Source organism: Geotrypetes seraphini, chromosome 1 (assembly GCF_902459505.1).
Source record: "Geotrypetes seraphini chromosome 1, aGeoSer1.1, whole genome shotgun sequence".
Lineage (NCBI taxonomy): Eukaryota > Metazoa > Chordata > Amphibia > Gymnophiona > Dermophiidae > Geotrypetes > Geotrypetes seraphini.
This window is the reverse complement of record NC_047084.1, coordinates 341,138,527-341,153,418: the sequence shown is the minus strand read 5'-3', so window position 1 is coordinate 341,153,418 and position 14,892 is coordinate 341,138,527. Positions and strand designations below refer to the sequence as shown.

At 41.5% G+C, this 14,892-nt stretch overlaps 1 protein-coding gene across 7 annotated transcripts in view; it reads right to left on the bottom strand.

Moving 5' to 3' along the window:
* The window catches only part of SLC4A4 (solute carrier family 4 member 4), a 534,858-nt gene that overhangs the window by 174,433 nt on the left and 345,533 nt on the right, over nt 1-14,892 (bottom strand). The gene's annotated exons all lie outside the window — the stretch shown is intronic.

The following is a 14,892-nucleotide window of genomic DNA, read 5'->3' as shown; positions in this document are numbered from 1 at the left end:
GGTCACCGTATCTCAAAAAAAAAAATATATAGCAGAATTAGAAAAGATTCAAAGAATGGCCAAGATGATAAAAGATGATGGAAATCTCCTCGTATGGGGAAAGACTAAAGAAGTTAAGGCTCTTCAGTTTGGAAAAAAGATGGCTGAGGGAAGATATGACTGAAGTCTACAAAATCCTGATGGTATAGAATGGGTACGAGTGAATCAATGTTTTACTCCATCAAAAATTAAAAGACTAGGGGACACTCAATGAAGTTGCAGGGAAATACTTTTAAAACCAGTAGGAGGAAATATTTTTCACTCAGAGAATAGTTAAGCTCTGGAGCGTGTTACCAGAGGATGTAGCAACAGCGGTTAATGTAGATGGGTTTAAAAAAGGTTTGAAGGAAAAGTCAATAGTATTCTATTGAGATAGACATGGTAGAAGTCAGTGCTTGCCCTGGGATTGGTAGCGTGGAATGTTGCTACTATTTGGGTTTTTGCCAGGTACTTGTGGCCTGAATTGGCCACCGTAGAAACAGAAAACTGGACTAGATGGCCCACTGGTCTGACCCAGTATGGCTAGTCTTAGGTCTTATATTTTGGACTGTATTGGACAATGATTTAGGAACAGAATGAAAGGAAAATATCCAACTTGACATTTATAAACCCACCCACCCCAAACCCCAACAAACCTTCCGAAGATAATAAACCATATCCTGGGTCATATATTAAGAATTCTACTGTACGCCACATGTGATAACAAATTCCAAAAGGGTTCCCACATAGACTGAAACCTTACTCTTCACAATGACTCAAAAGTATTTCTAGTGTGCCAATCCAGTGAAAGCAGAGAAATCAGAATGAAAATTGTAGAATATCATCTGGGCACCCAGATTCTATTACAGAATACTAGCAACAGTCGGCAATTATGCATCTACATTTGGGTCTGCCCACTTATGTCATGTCAACAGCAGGTATAACTGTGTGTGTCTAAATGTGGCACTTCAGTGCATAAATGGGAATATTCTATAACCTGCCATGTCAATGTTTGACATGCTCATGCCCTGCCCGCACTTCTTCCCCTGTGCACATCCCCTTGCATTTATGTTACAACCTGTGCATTCACATTATGCAATGCTGCTGAGCACACGCCTAGCATCTTTGCATATGAATGATACGTGCTATATTATTGATATAATCTTATCATAGCATGCTAATGGCACTTATACTTAGGTGCTAAGGTTACAGAATTGGAGGGTATATGCCAGGATCTAAATCTAACTCGGGATTGACAATCAGGGCTGATCCCAGAGCAAAGAAGTCACATGATCATATCTTTGTGCATCATAAAACAAAACAACTATATTCTTTGTGAGCTTTAATCTTTTTATGTGGTACAATGAAACCTTTTAAGCAGGGAATTATAGAAATCCAACCAGTGTATGACAAAAGGCATGAAAATAAGGTCTTCAAAGCCCAGAAATCCGAAAAACTCTTCAGAGATTGAATGTTCCCAAGAACCATAAATGCTATTTCTTGACAGTCATAGAAATATGAGATGCAACAGAGATCTTATTGTTCCACGTAAATCTTAGTGACACAATACCATCCTTAGACAGAAAACACCTATTTTGTTTAACTTATTTGTGACATGCAATGAATTCCATTGAATAAAATAATACCACAAGCAACATAAGCAGAATTTTTTTAACATAAAATTAATTTTAGACTATCTAAAGAAAAACAAATGTCTCAAACTTATGTGAGGAAAGGAAAATTAACAGCCCTGTCCCTAACTTATTATAATGATCCTAGACCATTCATTTTTTTAAGTTTTTAAATGATTATATCTTCACTTTATTTTTCTAAATTCAAACTAGGTCAGTTTAATGCTTTGCCACTGACTTACTTTGTTCAAGGAAAACCACTTGGCGCCTTCCTTCCCACCTCTCCCTCACTCTACCGCTAAATTGAAAACATTTCGGGCAGCAGGATGCCATGCTTAATTTCTCTCAGAAAGAACATCAATTACCCCTCCACAGAGGAGAACATCTCTTCTTAAGAAATGGCTTTGGCACACTTCACTGTTGATATGGAAACATTGGCTTGGGCAAGTACCATAAACAGTTCAACAAAAAGGGATTTTGTGCATCCCTGATTAAAATGTATTGCTGGTCACTTTCATTCAAAAGCCTTCCTTCCATACAGAAATGAGGACGTCTCAGCTTTAGGAAATACCATAATTGTATTTTATCAAATGTTCACAATTTCAGACACCATGTAAATAAACTCTTACCCAAAAAGAATATCTACCACTAAGAAAACGTCATTAAATAAGATGAGCTCCAATTTTCATCTCACCTTTTTAAGCAACATTCTCAAATCTGCAAAATGCCATGAGTTGTTTTAATTGCCAAGAACATTCTGGAAAGCAACTGAATACACAAAGGAATGGTTGGGGTAGTGAACCGAAAGGAGACAAAGCAAGTAACAAAAAGCAAAAGTGTATCGCAAAAAAGACAAGCAAAAGGAATATCTTTAAAAGGCAGACTGGCCTGGTGACTAGTAGCTATGCTGAAGAATACCCATTTTATCCCTAATTTAGGTCATTAGCTTTGTAGATTGGCTGGTGTTGTTGCTTAGGTAGCATTTAAAACCAGTGGTCTCAAAACTCGCAGCCCACGGGCTGCATGCGGCCTACCAGGTACTATTTTGAGGCCTTCGGTAAGTTACCATTGTTCTGGAACGTTGCCCACCTTACTGCTGTAATCTCACGCAAGCGCTTTCCTGCGTCTGTACGCTATTGTGAGGTGGAGTGGAAATGACAATCGCGTACAGACGCAGGAAAGCGCTTGCATGAGGTTACAGCAGTGAGGCGGGCAATGTTCCAGAATGTAAGGTAACCATTGGAGGCAGTGAAGCTTATGCGTGTGTACATAATCTCGTGAACTCTCGCGAAATTCGGCACTGCTCCTGGCAGTGACTGCTTGATGTAAGATGGCGGTTGTATCCGGTGCTGGAGGAGGTGAGAGCTGAAGGCGGTTGCAGATATGACCACCGGACACTTTAAGGCACAAGTTCTCCAGGCACAAATCGGATATTGATTCTCCCCTCTATAAAAAAAAGCCTAGAGAACTACACCAAAATCTTGTCTCTTACAATTGATACCTTATCACAATTTTGCATGAGGTAAAACTCTTTATAGTTTATAAATCTTTCCTTAATTGCTTCTGATAATTTCAGCTATACACAGCTGAAAGAAGTGCAACATGCAGAAAGTGAAAAACTATCTAAACTTCACTTTCTACATGTTGAATTGCTTTCAGCTGTGTATAGCTGAAATTATCAAAAGTAATTAAGGAAAGATTTATAAACTATAACTAGTTTTACCTCATGCAAAGTTGTGATTTCTTTAATAAAACATTAACTATTTTTTCTGTGGCCCTCCAAGTACCTACAAATCCAAATTGTGGCTCTGCAAAGCGTTTGAGTTTGAGACCACTGATTTAAAACCCTCTAGTGCAGGGGTCTCAAAGTCCTTCCTTGAGGGCCGCAATCCAGTCGGGTTTTCAGGATTTCCCCAACGAATATGCATTGAAAGCAGTGCATGCACATAGATCTCATGCATATTCATTGGGGAAATCCTGAAAACCCGACTGGATTGCAGCCCTCAAGGAGGGACTTTGAGATCCCTGCTCTAGTGCAAGGGTCCAAGCTCAACCCTTGCCAGGTCAGGTTTTCGGGATTTCCCAAATTAATATGTATGAGATATATTTGCATACAATGGAAGCAGTGCATGCAAATAGATCTCATGCAAATTCAGTGGGGAAATCCTGAAAATCCGACTGGATTGAGGTCCAATGTTGGACAACCCTGCTCTAGTGGAAGGGATAGAGATTGTATCATGATCACTGCTTAGAGGCGATACCTACTGGCTGGACTTAGAGCCAATGATAGCAGAAGGATTAATATACTCATAAATATTATAAGTAATATAATTAGTACTGGATTATGTAAATGATACCAAAAATTAGGCACCGAGAAAAATTCATACTCAGCACTATTCTATAAAGGGTGCTCATGGAGTGTGGTGCGAGGGAGAATGTGGCGCAGTGGTTAAAGCTGAAGCCTCAGCTTCAAACCCATACTGCTCCTTGTGACTCTGGGGAAGTCACTTAATCCCCCCATTGCCCCAGGTACATTAGATACATAGATTGCGAGCCCACCGGGACGGACAGGAAAAAATGCTTGAGTACCTGAATAAATTCATGTAAACCGTTCTGAGCTCCCTTGGGAGACCAGAATAGAAAACTAAATAATATAAATAAATAAAAATGGCTGAGAACTCTTAATAGAGCAGTGCTTAGCGAAGATTTTTATGCCTAACTTTGGGCATGAGTATTTATGCCAGCTGAAACCTGGTATAAATCCTAGTGCCCAAGCTGGGTGCATGCAACTAAATTATGGGAAAGCCCCTTACCCATCCATGCCCCCTCCCACGGCCATGCCCCCTTTAGGGTTGCATGCAAGACCATTTTAGCATGCAACTTTATAGAATGCCTTGAAGGCAGAAGCATGCACTATTCCAAATAATTGCAAGTTAGTGCCAATAATTGGTGTTAGTTCATTGCCTAATTGAGTTGCAAGCATGTCTCAGGATCACATGCAAATTTCAGTGACCTTTATGGAATCTAGGGGTTAATGCGCTCTTTATTATGTTTGAGTAATAATTTATTTCGGTCATCATCTGAGGTCATGTGACTTTTCAATTACTTGGAACAAGAGGATATCACTGGCCAGACTTTATGGTAGATATCCTGCAAACAGGATGGTTGGATAGGCTGGAGTGAGCTTGGACAGCAACTTCAGCATTTGGAACCTAGGACAATACTTTGGCGGCCTCAGCTGCGGGCCCTACATCCTGGTCTACTGAGTGTGGATACTGGCATTGGACCATCTACACTCTGTTTAGGCTTTCTCTTACAATTTGTCCCAACAGTTGGATGAGATCACATTTCACTGCCCCACAGGCCTAAACTATAAACTGTGGGGAGTGAGGGATTTGGTGAGGTTATGGCTCCTTATATGGGGGTATATATCTAAACTGTTGTTGATAAGTGCCTGTGTGTGTGTGTGTGTGGGGGGGGTTGGATGGAGCTTTGGTGTGGGCTTTCTCTCAACAGGATTTGGGGGAGCACTATGGGGGCACTGAAGAATGTGTCTTTCGGGGGGAGGGCACCAAGTTCCTGTTTGTTGATGTTCGCCACCCTTCAGGGTAGCCTTGTGCGTTTGAGGGGTAATGGGGCAATTGAATGTGTTGTTTCTGAGGGAATGGGATGATCCTGAGTGGTAAATCCTTCTAGTAGGGTGGATATCCGTACATATGTGTGTTACTGCATCTTTGGCTACTGAAGATGTTTACTTCCTGATTGTACGGTGGGAGGTCTGGTTGATCCCACTGGAGGGGTTGAGTGGGAGGATGGACAGGTGGGTTGGGAAAGGAGGGGAGCGGGGAACACCCATCACTGTTTTCATGGGCAGAGCTCTTTTTTCACTTTAATAGATGGTGGGTTTCAAGGTTGTTTCCTATAATGTTAGGGGACTAAATTCCTCACACTAATGTATAGCCTTGTTTAGAGAGCTAGTGCGTTTTCAATTGGAGGTATGCTTCCTGCAGGAATCCTATCTCTCTAGAGACCATGAACGGTACTTTTGGGACTCTAGATTCCTCTCAATTTATTGGGCATCTACTGGGGCTTCCAAAAAGAGAGGGGTGGGCATTCTGCTCATTAGGACCCTGCCTCTAGAGGTCAAAACAGTGGTTCATGACCCTCAGAGCTGCTATATTTTGGTAGTGGGAGCTCTCCAGGGTCGCACCTATACTTTTGTTAATCTTTATGCACCAAATGAGAGGCAGGGGAATTTCTTTCACGAGATGACATCTTAGATATTACAATACAAAGAGGGCTTTCTGATGGCAGAGACCTGAATATGACACTTTTTCCATCCTTGGACAATTCTGGCAGTCAGGTGACCTATAGTAGGAGGATAGGGCTGCACTGTGCCGCCGCCTCCACAATCTTAATCTGGAGGATGGGTGGCATTGGCTACACCCTAAGGACCAGGATTACACTTATTGTTCATCCGTACACTGCTCCTATTCTCGCATAGATTACAGTTTGGTGGAGAAAGAATTGCTATACAGGGTGGGTCGAGCTGGAATTGAACCTCAGACCTGGACTGACCACTTACCTGTATGGGTATATTTGGATAGGGTCTTCCAGAGCACAGATAATATTTATTTGAGGCTAAACGACGGCCTATGTAAGATTCAGTTATTGATAATTATATTCAGTTGAATGTAGGTAGTGAGGCCTCCCAGGTGGTGGTTTGGGAAGGATTCAAAGTGGTGGTGCAGTGTCACCTCATCTCCGTGGTGACCCACATGAAGAGCAGAGGGTACAGAACTAGAAGGAACCCATAAACATCAACCATGGGGGGGAGGGGGAGGTTACATCATCTTAGGGAGGCCTGTAGAGCTTTGCATAAAGGCCATCTACGCTGCTCCCGCCCTTCCAGAGCCCCGAAAACAGAAAGCCTGGTGGTCTTGTGGGCTCAGAACCCCCCAACCTGGCCAAACAGGCTGGAACATCCCCAGACACCTCTTGTACCTTCCTGCACTCCCCCCACCCATACTTTTTACTGAACAGCAGCAGAAGGAATGGCCACTCCCTCCAGCCTCATGGCCTGCCTCTTCAAAATAGCAGCCCTGCACCGGGGATTCACTGGGAGGGACCTGAATACTATATATGAGGCGGACCCTGAGGCAGGTTTGTCAGGGGAGTCCCAGCCTGTAAGGCCAGGTGGAGGGATTGGGAGGTCTTCTGGGCCCACTCTACCACCAGTCTTTCAGTTTTGGGCTCGGCGTGAGGGCCGAAGTGGCTTAACTGACTGGGGCTTCCCCTGCTGGCACTAGAGCCGGCAGAGGAAGCCCCAATCAGCTGGGTTCTTTTTTTTTTTTTTTTAATTGGAGGGCACAGCAGAAGCAGAAGCAGCAGGAGAGGGGAGGGAATTGGCAGGGATTGAGTTCTAGCCTTAATTTCCTGTCTTATGCCTGAGCCAATCAGCACTCAGGCACTGATAGGAAAGTAAGGTTACGAGAGCTCAAGTTCTGTCATTAAAGTTTGCACGCTAAATACAGGTGCTCCTTGCTGTGCATGACACTTGCTCATATTAATACTTATGAGCTATTTGTAATGCATTAGCATAGGATTCTCAGTGGCTGTTATGAGGATTATTAGCAGCCACAGAGAATCCTTTTGTGCATTGGGGCCTCAGAGGGAAAGCAGCAAATACAAAGGGTCATAGAGCAATAAGTGTAGAGGTTACATATTGACCCTGATGAAGGCAATCACCAAAACATGGGTCATGTCGGGTCTTTTAATAAAGTAGATTCCCTGAGAATTTAGCTGTGCCTTGTTGTTCTATATGTGTCCTCCACACTGTTATTGCTCTACAGACCTAACACAACCATGCCCCTCCCAGACCTATGCCCCCTTGAAGTTGTACACAGGAATTTGAGCACACATCCTACAGATAGAGACTTAAAGCAGTTGCATATGTAACTGCTAATTAAGGCCAATTTATAGCCAATGATTGACTATTAACACCAATTACTGAATTAAATTACACGCGCAACAGACCTTACCCTATAACTTGTCTATGGGAAAAATGTTTAGTAAACATGACCATATGAATATTAGCCATCTGAAGTTGCATTTAGAAAGCCAAAACCTTTTCGTAAAAGAGAAGACAGGCAAGAGGCTTTCACTGTTCCTAAACTAATACCTAAGGCATAGACTGGATTCATTTAGAAATAAGATTTATTAAAATGCAGATAGTTTGCATGAAGAAAATACCACCAAAAACTGTAGTGTGACATATAAAAAAAGCTTTTTGTCATCACATGCCTGATAATTCAGACCTGTCCCTGACAGCAGTAATCTTTCAACACATTCTTGAAAAGGTCACAGACATGAAAAACAGTTTCAAAATACCCTAAGTGGTAGGTATCTGACATTCAGAGCCACTCAGTATAAACTGAGGATCAAGTATAAGCTTTTAATACACTGTTGTGGTAAAGACTATCCATTTTAATTTAATAAATCTGTATAGATGTTTCTATGGTTACCAAAATATTTTCCCATTCCTCCCATTTTTGAACTTGTGGTCAATATTTAAGAAGACCCAGCATTAACCAGCCATTTTGGAACTGGGCTGCAGAAGGGCAATAGAGAAGCAGAGGCAGGAAGGAGCTGGAAATTATGTGGATGCCAGTAATATTCAATGACAGTGCCTGCATTGCTAAGCAAGCATATAGGACTGCAGAAAAAGCAATCTTAATTATGCACCATTAGCTATACATGTGCAAGCACTGACTATCAGGTGGCATAATACACATATGAAATTTTGTACACTATCACTACCTGTAGCTCTAAACAGTTTACTGATTAGCAGTCTTTCAACTACAGGTGTGAAAAATACAAAAAAAAAACCTGTATAAAGATACCTTGAAAACATTTCACCAGTTTATGAAATCACACCTAATTAGTTTCACATTGAATGTGAAAAGGCAGAGAATTCCATAGAAACAAGGCCATTGTAATAAATAGTTTTTTTTGTGTGATGAAATCAAGCAGATCAAAGCAGCTTTTGGGACCTCAAACACATTTCTACTGATAGGGGGCTAGATTCACTTACCTCGTTTCCATGCTTGATCCCAGCAGGCTTGACCAATTCACAATACCCCAAAATTCAAATGAGGACGATCGGAGGAACGCCCCCTCCGACCGCACAGATTGCTAGTGTGCAATCCCCATGCAAGCGCAGACCATCTACTTTGCTTACCAGAGCTGCCTGAGCGTGCGATGGGGGGGTTCCCGCGAGCAGAGCAGAGAGGAAAATGGAAGTCTGTGCTGCCTCTTTTCTCCTGCTCTCTGTTTGCTTTTTTTTTTTTTTTTCTTGCTATAAGGAAGTAGGGGTGCCCTTAACCTTTTCTTTTGTGAAGGCAGCTTCGTGTTTGTACCTGTCCTTCTGGGAACCTAAACTAGAATGAAACAATCCCTAAAATAAAAGCAATGCGGCCAACAGGCACTGCTCTCCCCCAATTCGGCCCCAGGGCTTCTGCAGCCCCTGAAACACAGTACAGGCAGTAAGATCGGGGCAGCAGAGAGCAAGGCGTGCAGACAGCAGGGCGGCAATGGAGCTGGAGAGTGCTAAAGAACGTTTATGACTGGTCCCAGTAGTTGCTTCTTGTGTTGATCAGCCAGCCCAGTCGGTTTGCAACATTTCTTTGGTGAATCATGTCCCTGCCTACTTTGCATGCTGTTCCCCTCATTTGTATGCGCGGATCGGAATCGGATCGGCAGAGAGGTCAGTGAATCGGGCAAAGTAAAATTGGGTCGTAAAGGGGTTGCAAATCAATTGGTACACGATCGGTTTACTTAGTGAATCTAGCCCAAAGTCTTTCCTCCCTCCAAAGATCAAAAGGTTCCCTCCCACCTGATATTTAGCTCCCTTCAGTAGGAAAGGGATGGGAGGTATCAGAATCGGGAAGGATGGGAAGGAGAAGAACTACTGATTTTTTTTTTGGGGGGGGGGGGCGGGTTGAAAGGGAATTTTGATCCTTTGAGGGGTCAAGAGGATTGAGGGATATTGTAAACAAAAGGGTGGGAAAACCCGTTTCCTTTATACAGGTCCTGGCTGATATTCAGTCAGGGTCCACACAAGTGCCTTGTGTGGGTCCCAGCTGAATATCAGCTAGGACCTGCATAAGATCAAATGGCCAGCACACACTGGCTTGCCAGTAACCAGCAATGAATCAACACTGAATATCGGGGCCTAATTCTGACAGATGTTGAGCTGAATATTGACCAGCTTAGTTTTTATCTTTTTAATTTTTTTTTTTTGTCTAGAGCAGTGTCTCTCAAACTTTATTTTAGCTCTGTCACACTAAACGGAGCAAATGTTTTCGTGGCACATTATAATTGAAATTATAAAATTGCAAAACCAACAAAAAATTAAATTTAAGGGTTATTTATTTAAAGTTCTTTAAGGTCTGTTTGGGTAATTGTAACAACAGCAAAACTAAAGTAGATAGAATAGAATTGCCAATCAATGCGATGGATGTGCTTGTTTACGAGTGTAAATTAACTCAAAACGCGGCTCGAATGTCATCAAGTAAACATACATTTCATCATCCACCATCGGCAGTTGTTCTCTTTTTTGCAATTTAATTTCTGTCAAAGTCAAAAATCCAAGTTCGTAAAGATAAGAAGATCTAAATGGTAACAAAGCCTTGATTACTTTGTTGCTCAAGTTAAGATAACTGCTGCATGAAAAGTAAAAATAATGAAGCTGCTTCTCTGGGTGGTTGTATCCTTAGGCACATAGACACTCATAACACTGACAGACTCTTGCACAGGCAACATACATGTCATCTGTTCTAGTGTATACTTATGAAGGGAATTTTAAAAAATAAGTAAAATTCTGGAAACTCTCGTGGCACATCCAGAATCTCTTTGGTGCACGCCACTGTACCATGGCACACAGTTTGGGCAGACTTGCACGGTCTGTGTCTGTATATGGCCGTTTGGTGGAGGATGGGCTGGGGAGGGCTTCAATGGCTGGGAGGGTGTAGATGGGCTGGAGTAAGTCTTAACAGAGATTTTGGCAGTTGGAACCCAAGCACAGGACAGGGTAAAGCTTTGGATTCTTGCCCAGAAATAGCTAAGAAGAAAAAATTTAAAAATTTAAATTGAATCAGGTTGGGCAGACTGGATGGACCATTCGGGTCTTTATCTGCCGTCATCTACTATGTTACTATGTTACATTGAAATAGTGCATAGAAGAATAATATTTCCTCTTTCAGATAGTACTAGATAGAAAAAGATTCATAAAAACATAAGAATAACCTTACTGGGTCAGACCAATGATCCATCAAGCCCAGTAGCCCGTTCTCACGGAAGCCAACCCAGGTCCATAGTACCTGGCCAAAACCCAAGGAATAGCAACATTCCATGCTACTGATCCAGGGCAAGCAGTGGCTTCCCGTGTCTTTCTCAATAACAGACTATGGGCTTTTCCTCCAGTAACTTGTCCAAACCTTTCTTAAAACCAGCTACACTATCAGCTCTTACCACAACCTCTGGCAATGCGTTCCAGAGCTTAACTATTCTGAGAGAAAAAAAAAGTTCCTTCTATTGGTTTTAAAAGTATTTCCCTGTAACTTCATTGAGTGTCTCCTAGTCTTTGTAATTTTTGATGGCGTGCAAAATTGATCCACTTGTACCCGTTCTACTCCACTCGAGATTTTGTAGACTTCAATCATATCTCCCCTCAGCCGTCTCTTTTCCAAGCTGAAGAGCCCTAACCTTTTAAGTCTAACCCTGAAAATTGACAAATTTCAGCCCTTGTGTCAATGGTGCAAAATTTGAAGGAATGTTCTGATTCAGCTATTCATACTAAATTGCTGCAAATTTGACAGTGTAGTATCTAGTGCAAGAATAATCTATGATAAAAATAGACCACTTGGTATGGAATGACCCTCCTCCAAACAGAGCAGTACTGCAAGGCTGCTGCTTAAAGTCACAACCACCGTATCGAGAGTGGATTCAGCATGGGTAGGGTTACCAGACATCCGGATTTCCTTGGACATGTCTCCTTTTGAGAACATATCCGGGGGTCCGGATGGCTTTTCAAAACCCAGCACTTTGTTCGGGTTTTGAAAAGCTTTTCTTTGGGCAGGAGGGCCATCTGCACATGCGCGCATATGCTATGATGACATCACACACACGTATGTCCTGCCCGACGAGAGCAGGCAGCAGGGGGGCGGGGCTGGGGGCTTTGGGGTGGGGCCATGGGCATGATGGGGCGGGACCCGGGTGTGGTGGGGCGGGGCTGGGTGGAACTTGGTGGACCTGGGGTCGGGTTTAGGGGTCCGCATTTTCCAGATGGAAAATCTGGTAACCCTAAGCATGGGAAGGAGCAACTAGAGATCAGTGCTGCTCGACAACCAGGAAGGTGGACCCAGGGGGCCTAAGGATACAGCCATCTATTGGCTGTTGAGATAGTTATGGGGCGGTTATCTACCTTGCGATAACTGTCATTGCTGGTCATGATCCCACCCAAGCCATGCACTTATCAGCACTTATCAGATTTTTGCTGTGCAATGGCTTTTACCACAGGACTACACTACTGGTTATCAGAAGTATGTTTAAGCTCTGTTTTACACATGTGGCAGACTTCTTTTTTTTTTTTTTTAATTCTTTATTCATTCTGAAAACTTACAGCAAGCGTACAGGAATATATCATTAGTAACAACAATAACACTTGTAATTCACATATAATTCTAAAAACATAAAAATTATATCCCGTCCCACCCACCTTCTTTCAAATATTATAATCAATTATATCATAAATATAATATAAACATATAATTTAGTGAAATTTCCAGAAAAACTCCCCCCCCCTCTCCCCCTATGTGTACATATATTCATTCAAGGAAAATGATGTTTACTCCTTACAATATCGTTCCAATGGCCCCCAGATCTTTATAAAATTATTATAGTTCCCTTTCTGTATTGCAATTGCTCTTTCCATCTTAAAAATATGGCATACCGAATTCCACCAAAATGTATAATTAAGATTAGTATAATTTTTCCAGTTACTGGTGATATGCTGAATAGCAACCCCAGTCAAGATTAATAATAGTTTGTTATTATGTGCCGATATTTGACCTTTTTTTCCTCATAGACATGCAAAACAGAATAGTATCATAGGATAATGCAACATGGTTTTCTAATAGACAATTTATTTGAGTCCAAATTGAATTCCAACATAATCTTATACAGGGACAATGGTAAATTAAGTGATCAAGTGTCCCCGCTTCCAGATTACAATGACTTAGAGCTATCTAATGCTCTATGCAACAAAAAGAACCAAGTTTGCCTCATAGATGCTGATACTGTACATCTCATTCTCCAAGACCAAATTCGTGGCCATTGAGATGCAGAAATTTGCTGCTTAATCTCAATACTCCAAATGTCTCTAAGACAGACTTCTTATTAAATTACTCTATGGTAATTTATAAAATAGGCACCTACCAGGTGGTCCAATCTAGGTACCAAATAATAGGTCTAAAATAATAGGGATCTTACTTATCCCCTTTGTGGATGGAGGAAGAAACAAAAATAATGCAGATAAGAATAAAACAAAAAAATCCTAAATGGTTTTTGCACTTCATGGATGAAAAACAACAGACAGGGCTGGAAGAAAATCATCATATGATACTATGGAAAATGAACTGTTTCCATAATTAATGTACAAATTATCTAATAAAAGCACCGAGGACAAAGCAGTTTCCTTGGAAATGGTAAAGGGCACAGGTAATCCCTATATTCAAAGAGATAAATCAGAAACTGCCAATTATAGCCTACTTAGTATATATAACCTTAGAAAAATCAAAGCCTAAAGTCATAACATTTGATTAAAACTGAACATAAAAATCTGTATAAAAATTTTAAGACATCAAGGGGGGGTGGGTATTTTTTATTATAATTGAAACAAATCATTTTCATAAATAATAAGGGAGGGGGTAATATTTTATATTATGATGATCAATTATAGGATTTCAAGTGTATTTGAAAGCTCAATTGATAAATGTCAATATTGTACTTAATTTAAGATTTGAAATGAATAAAGATTAAAAAAAAAAAAAAAAAACTGAACATAAAAAAACAAGATCATGAACACGGAAAATGATGAAGATTTTGAGCTTGAAGGCAATAGAATAGAAGTTGTAAAGGATTTCAATCTCCTGGGCTCCTTTGTAAACAAAGGAGCAACTAGTAGGGAAGAAATACTCCACAGAATAGCACTGGGTCGCTCTTCAAAGAAGGCTATTGACAAACTATTTCAAAGGCAAGGAAATAACACTCCAAACAAATATCAGACTTATCCGCACACTCATTTTCTCAGTGGTCAATTACGGATGCGAAACAGAAACAAGACAGAAGGAAGATCGACTCATTTGAGCTTTGGTGTTGGAGAAGGATTTTATGCATGACGTGGCCCAACAAATCAATTTTGGAAGAACAAATCAAATGCATGACGTGGCCCAACAAATCAATTTTGGAAGAAATTAAACTGGCTATGTCAATCAAAGCCCAAATGATGAAGTTACGACTGTCCTATTTTGGTCACACTGTCAGAACAGAAAGATCATTGGAGAAGGACGTTACAGTATGTTTGAGAAGATCGAAGGAACCAGGCGAAGAGGACGACCTGCAATCAGATGGTTGGACATGCTGAAAAAAAACAATGAGGATGACACTGGGGGACCTTACCAGACTAGCACAAACCAATTCTCTTTTTAGATTTGGAATTCATCAAGTCGCTAGGACTCCGATGGTGCCTAACTTAGGGTTAGCAGACTTCTGGATTTCCCCATACATGTCCTCCTTTTCAAGACATGCCTGTGGGGTCCGGATGGCTTTTCAAAACCCGGCACTTTGTCTGGGTTTCGAAAAACCTCTTCAAATCGCATCCGGCAAGGAGGAAATCCGCGCATGCACGCATTTTCACCCTGCCTGACAAGAGCAGGCAGCTGGAGGGAGGAGGCTGGGGTGGGATTAGAGCGTTACAGAGAAGAGATAAGTAGAACTGGGTGAGCCTGGAAGCGGGTCTATGGGGTTCCGGATTTTCCGATTGGAAAATCTGGCAACCCTAACCTAACTAGTAGAAGCCATCATGAAAGATGACATGGTTGCACAAATGAGGAAAAGAAAATCAAATTAGCAAAAATTTGAATGAGTTCAAAAGCAAACCTTACTTCAATCTTCACTATAAGCA